The sequence below is a fragment of the Mastomys coucha genome, unplaced genomic scaffold (assembly GCF_008632895.1).
Source record: "Mastomys coucha isolate ucsf_1 unplaced genomic scaffold, UCSF_Mcou_1 pScaffold13, whole genome shotgun sequence".
Taxonomy (NCBI): domain Eukaryota; kingdom Metazoa; phylum Chordata; class Mammalia; order Rodentia; family Muridae; genus Mastomys; species Mastomys coucha.
The window spans coordinates 62,891,448-62,898,628 of NW_022196895.1; the positions used below are offsets into that span (position 1 = coordinate 62,891,448).

Genomic DNA, 7,181 nt, shown 5'->3' on the forward strand with positions numbered 1-7,181 from the left:
CCTAACCTCAAGGATTTAACTCTTTTAGAACGGTATTTCCCCCTCCATTTCCCATGACTCATCCCCCTATTCATTTTCGACTTAGGTGTAATATGCCACCCTCCTCCATCCCTGTCTTTCCTACCTCCCCACAACTTCATGGACTGCAGCTTCCTCAGGGTATTAAGGGACTGGCTGCAGAGCTTGCTCCCAAGGTCTGCTTAGGACACCAGCCCAGAGAGACTAGAAGGAACCAGAGATACTCTGCTGGTGGAGTTCCTATGTGCCTGGTCCCGCTGGTCTCAGTTACTCCTGGTGTTGGGACAGATGTTGTGTCCTCCTCACCTCTGATCCTGAGAATGTCAGAGCACCTGGGAGTGGAGCTTCTTCTGGGTGTTGTTGGACTGGGTGCAGCGCTTGTGCCCAATGTCTGCTCAGGACACCAGCCCAGAGAGACCAGAAGGAAAGTTGCTGTTTTCTTAAAGAAAAGGTTAACTAACATTATCGGGTAAACATTTACCTGGTTTAGGTAAATCTAAATTACACTGAGTGACTGCAGATCTATGATGACCGGCTGAGGGGGACTACCTCAAGACCTATAATAGCATTGGAGGGGGCGGTACCTCCAAATTGAAACACACTGACATGACTGTACATCTGTGATGACTAACTGGGGGGTAATACCTCAAAACTGAGAAGAACTTTAAAGTTTCAAAGTCTAATTTGAGTAGGGGTCATGTTTAGAAGATCTTCAATGCGCCCTTCTAGATCTTTTCAATGAACTGCAATATATATTATATATTATATGAATATATTTTATGTATATATGAATATGATTATTCAGGGAGAAACTTTAGGACTAGTAAATATTCAATTGTTTTGGGAAAGTAACTATTTTTCATTTTGTCATTTTGGAAATATTTTTGGTCATTTTTGAAAACAGAATTGACCTCATGAATGCATTAGGTCAATAGAGAGGCTTTAAGTAAATGCATGTTGTTTCACAAAGCCATAAATGTATGGATGAGGTCAGCTCTGACTGATGACAGATATGAAGAGTTCATGACCCGTATTGCATATAGACGACTGATGCTTTTGGTTGAGAGAAGCTACAAACTTCTAAGAATAAGTGCAAACTGCGATTGTAGCAATGCACCACTTTGAGGTGCTAAAAATCACTGAGAGGAACAGGTTAGCAATGCCAACTTAAATACAGAGAGAGAGAGAGAGAGAGAGCTGTGGAGATGATCAGATGAAGTGGAAATCTGTAACCCTCAGCACAGGCTAGAGTTTATGTGCGATGATAAAGCAGAGAAAGCCTTTCAGGCATCTAATATACCCTGAGTGTTAAGCCCATAAATCTAGCAGCTAAAAAAAAATATCTTTATTCTTACTCAAACATGGTGGAGGAAAGTCTTTATTATTTTTATTAAGTATCTTCCTCATGATGCTTCAAAAGAATTAAATTTCAAAAACTACTGGGTGATTTTTCTTTCTCAATTAGAATAGAACATATTTGATTTTCTTAAAAGCCACCTAATTTTTTCCCTCTCTCAAGAGTTATGCTGACACTCTCTAAATAAATCCCAGGTGAAACAGACACTCATTTTGTGTGTGGGGGGGGGAAAGATATTGGTTAAGCTCCCCAAATCCAGTAGGTCTGTGTGCTTAGGCAATGTGTTTAGTTCAAATAAAAATAAAGTTCTCTCTGTGCAATGTGCCTGTAATGCAAGTTTCAGAGGGTTGCTTTCAGCAGTGAGATTCTTTTACTAAACAAGTGAATTGTTTTTCATGGATTTACATTAATATAGCACCATAAGTCCTAAGGAATTTTCAATGAAATGGTTCATTTCCTTCACAGTAGACACTTGAGACTCTTTCTATCCTCAACTTCCAGGGTGTGACGAGGAAGTGACCCTCACAGACTTGTGTGTTGGTGGCTTCATTGACAGCTGACGGGCTTTTGAAAGGTGATGGATTCTGGGGTTCTGATGTTATCAGTGGATCAATCTGGGTAGGATCAATATACAATGGCATTGCAGGAGTGAGGGTATGGGCTTCCTGGAACCCAGACTGCCTATAGGGTCGACGGAGCAACAGGAATCTAGAGGAGTCTGCAAGAGGAGTACAGATGTGTGGATTAGTCAGAGCAAGCTGAGTCCAGTCAGAAAGCAAGGCAGCAGACAGTGAGATGTACCACACGTAGCTCACCACAGAGGGGCAGTGAAGGGTAAAAAGGAGAGACTAGAGTGCTCTCAGACAAGAGATAGGGGGTGGGGGGAACGATTGAACTGGGAACCAGCAGGGAGAAATGGCTGCACACACCTGTGCACATTCAACCTCAACAACAAAACTCCTGGATCAAATCAGGACAAAAGTTGCAAGAATTTGGGAAGTGACTTCTGGCAGTTAAGGTACCCTGGCAGGCAGATTACCTTTTTCACACATGTTCTTATCAAGGTAAGCAGACTGTTGATGCCAGCTCCCACAAAAATAAGAGGAAACAGCATCCAGTTCATCAGTCCCATATCATCTATAATGCCCACTGTCATCTATAATGCTCACTGTCATCTATAATGTCCACTGTCATCTATAATGCCCACTGTCATCAATAATGCCCACTGTCATCTATAATGCCCACTGTCATCAATAATGCCCACTGTCACTTATAATGCCCATGGTGTGGTAAGTGGTGAAACACTAGCAAATAAACCAGAAATAATTTGATCTGTCATGAAGGAGAAAAAAATGTTACATTTTTAAGAAGCAGGGAAAGCAACTACTTTACCCAACTCTGGAGCTTAAATACTCTGGAGCTTGTTTTTAATTGTATAGGTATGGGATGGGCATCCCACGCAAAGGCCTTCAGCAAGATACTCAAGTGCAGCTCTTCAAAGAGAAGGCTCTCGTCTGTAGCAAGCGCAGAACCATCAACCCCATTCGTGAAACACTAGCTTTCCTTGAAAGAATGATTGATAGAATAGTGTAGTCTAGACTTCCATGATTGGCAGATGATTTCGTTATAAATATGAAGAATGTATCGGTCATTTGAAAGGCAGAGTCAGCGACAGGATTCCAGGATTCCAGGTTTGAGGTTTAAGTTTCACGGGCTGCCATCAGCTTGCGTACTTAGCTTGGAAAATGTTTTCATGAGCTCAGTGGTGGCGTGCTCAAAAGTGATCCTTTGTGGTTACACAGGGAACTGCGTCGGCACAACTCAGTGATCCAGTATCCTGAGTGACTAGTTAATACATATGCCACAAACATGGACAAAGGATTCATTCAAACTAGATCAAAAGGGCTTTCACAGAACAGCTCGGAAATTCTTTAATATGCTCCCAGGTTGATAAGTACTAATAACATTTGAGATAACTATCATTTTTTTTTCAAGTTCCAAGTTGTATCAAAGAAAACTAGCAATGGTTTCTAAAAGGGCTATTAAGTTTTCTGATTATCTCTGAGTATATATTTGCTTGAGCCCTCATTCTTTCCATTCCTAACAGGTTAGCTGCAGAAGTAGGTATAAAACCCAGATGGACCATTCAGCACATACAGGAGTACCACGGTGATTTCTCAGTGAGCATCATGTCTGCTTTCCCAGCCCTAAAAGGCTGCTTCGTGGCTTTGCTTTGATCCACAGTAAGTGTAGATCCTGGTAGGTTTGCTCTCTGCCTGTGCACATGCATCTCTCTGCACACATCCGTTTCACCCTTGCAGCCATTCCTTCCATGGATCCCAGCCCTGTAACGCCTTCTATCACAGTCTGCATTTCATTATTACAGAATGAAATCGTGATGAAATAAGAGGTCTCAGCAGGTGTTAGAAGTTAAACAGCTTTGATGCCGCAGATCACCCCACCCAGCCTCCAGAAGACAGGCTGCTGGATGGTTCTTCTTATTTCTCACTTTGAAGTAAATACAGATGTTAAGGGTGGAGACTCACGACTTCAGCTCTCTGATCTCCCTGCAGCTCCAGCAAGATGGCTCTCGTTAATGGCCTCCACATCCTCTTCCCTGGGAAACGTGTTACCTCCCCTCTGAACTGGACTTTTATATCTTATACTTCATTTCTCCTCTTTGCTTCCCTTGAGAGGAAGTCAGGCAAATCACAGCCTTTTGTAGATCTTGATCGTGAGTGGGCAGCTGTCTATCCAGCTACTAGCCCCAAGGTTGGGGCCGCATCTGAAGCAGTCACAGAATTTGACTGGTATAATGGCTATCTGTGAAGTGTAACAGTCTGATAATAAAACTAGCTAATGAAGCATTTAAGAACGTATATACATATTTACAAATACACATTCAAACATACACACACATATATATATGCATACACACACACATACATATATATATATACACACACTAAGTGTAGAGACCTCTGCATGGAAAATTTAGATCCTGTGCATATCTAGGAGAAATGTTTCAATATTGATGAATACTTATTGTATAAATATTAATATTTAATATAATATACATTTTATCTACATGAAAAACTTAGAGACTCTTTTGTATGTCTAGGAGAAATGTTTTGATATTGAGGGTGTAACATTTGCCAGAACAACAAAAACACAGGGACACACAAAGACTGAAAAACAAGGAAGAGGCAGCAGACTTTCTCACAGTGTCAGATCACCACAAGACTAGTATCCTAATACCCAAACACAAATAGGCAAGTTTTGTGGGACATGCTATGAATCAAGTCACCTACAGTTCACCAAGTTAGTACTGCTGCGTGACACAACAAAAAGATATTCTTACTTAGGCCAAAACTTTAGCGCCTACCACCGATAGGAAGAGAAAAGCCTGTGCAGCAGGAGTGAACACAGCCCTTATGGGTTAGGTAAAGACGAAGAGAAGGACATTCACATGCAGACATGGAGGTAGAAGTAGACATAGCTATAGAGAAAGACAACGTAGGACAGTTACTTAGGAGGCAAAGACTTTGCTGTTAGTGGAGAGGATTTAGAAAACTGACAAAATAATAGACCAATAATGAGGATGGCTTACCAAAGCAGCATAAAACAGTAAAATTAACACAAGGTGTGCTTGCCTGCTGTAGTCACTATACTGTACGATGGAACTCTTCAAATGACTCCTCTTACCAAACTGTTACCTCCTCATGTCATGTCCTGCAACAACCCCAACTTCTAGACACTTGACTATTTGCCAAGAGACATTCCTCAAATTCAATGCTGCCTCAGACGATCAACACAAGCTCTGTCTTAGGAATACAAAAGGCTGTGGATGGGAGAAATTGTCTGTCTCCTCCTAAAACCTTCTTCTCAAGTCTAATGAAGAAAACACCACTATGCCGTTGTACGTCCTGCTTTGTAACTTGCTGTGTCTCATAAAACATCCTTTGAAACCTTTGCCCATTTTAACGTACAGATTTTCACTACAATCTCTACACACATAGAGCCATTCGCTATGCAACACAGCAGTGTTCATCAAAGAAGTTCTGAATTTCACAGGGTCTGAACAACGCCGTGAGGCAGCATCCGGCATCGGCATCCGGCATCGACATCCAGCATCAGCATCTTCTGGCAATGGCAGTTTGAAGAGTATTCATTAAGATGCCAACATCAATGACTGACAGAGCCAAAATGGAAGCAAAATTATTTTTATACTTATAATCTATGTAGTTTCTTCCTAATATTCCTGATGGTTATTCATGGCTATAATCAGAAAGGTGTCTTCCTTAGTCAAACAGAAATAACTTATTTCATGAAATCATAAACATTATTTTAGCAAAAAGAAAATGGTTTTGTGTTGAAAAAGAAAGCAGTGTTGCATCAAATGTGCTTTTTTTGAAAAGGGGTAGGAAATTATCACAAGAGGGCATTAACTCTGCTTTGTGTTTCTGATTTAACATTCGGTACAAGCAAGTACTAAACAAATGCCTGAGGAAGGTGGACATAACTTAATAAATAGCATATTGATGGGTGTACGGCGGAGCCTCAGAGAAGTTTTGATTCGCGTTGGGGTTCATCCCTTGTAGGGCTGCTCTTTTCTGAAGAGGAAATGGAGGAGATGGATCTGGGGAGAGGGGAGAGGAGAGCGAGGAGTGGAGGGGAGCCTGTGGCTGGGAAATATTGAATGAGCAGTGAAGGGACCTGCATACTGCCGGGTGCTCCCCTCTGGACCCCAGGTGAGGCACAGACCACACCCAACCAATTTCCAAGCACAAACCAAACACAAAGAGATCTTCTATCAAGCAAGGCAAAGAGACACGGTGGCTGGCAGAATCTGAATAGGGCAGAAAAGGAAGCACACGGCTTTGCAGGTGTTCATTTTAAGAGGGAGAAAGGAAGAGGCCTGTGCTAGAATGTTAGCACAACGTGCTGGAAGTTCTGATTGGGTATCTTAATTAGGTTAGTCAAAATAACAAAGTTTGATTCCTGGACCTTGGTGTTTTGATACTTGGACCTTGGTGATGGATCAGTCTCTAAAATGAGTCCATAGCCGAATAAGGGGATAGACCTTGGCGGCTACCTTTAGGAATGTAATCGAACAGTTTGGCAAGAGAAAAGCAAAAGGTAAAACCTACCTGCTCCACATTTGCTATGCTTGAGCCTGAGTTAGCCATGGTCAAGCCTGCTAGAGCCCTTCAAGAAGAATCTATTTTCAATTAAAAAAAAAAAAAGTTGCTGTTTTTACCATGGAGGTTGGCTGTTCTCCTGTGTGGATTTCAAGAAACCCACATTATTGGTTTGATCCATATTATCTTAATTGAGAGGAAGTTGTGCCTGCATTGGACAGTTGTAGACTGGACAAGCTGGGATGGATCATCTAGCAGCCAGACAGGAGCTAGAGAATGACGTTGACCATAATGGCCATGATGCTAAAATAAAAATTTACTGAAAGTTCTGTGAATATTTTAAGTAATACTTTAGAGTCTATGTAAGTTTCTTTGGATTATAATAAAGAATGTCATATTGACTTCCATAATTCATTTTGGAATACCATTTTGGGAATAAATATCTGCATTCTTTTAAGACATTAAAAAAATAAAGGAAAAAAAAACAGTGTCAAAAACAATTATAGAAGAAAGAAAAGAAGAAACATGGTAGACCCTGCCTACACCCTTTGGAGGTGTTTACTGTTAGGCCACTTCATTTAAGAGTCCCGACCCATGCTGGGAGAAAATGAGGCTTAAACTGCATAGAAATGTCAAGTGCAGGTGTACTGCTAAATATTCCCAGC

At 41.3% G+C, this 7,181-nt stretch overlaps 1 long non-coding RNA gene across 1 annotated transcript in view; it reads right to left on the minus strand.

Moving 5' to 3' along the window:
- Positions 1-418: 418 nt before the first annotated feature.
- LOC116087289 overlaps positions 419-7,181 on the minus strand; it is a 46,942-nt gene continuing 40,179 nt past the window's right edge. Inside the window, exon 3 of the long non-coding RNA XR_004117348.1 lies at positions 419-457. This is a non-coding gene — a long non-coding RNA (uncharacterized LOC116087289). The remainder of the gene's footprint in view (positions 458-7,181) is intronic.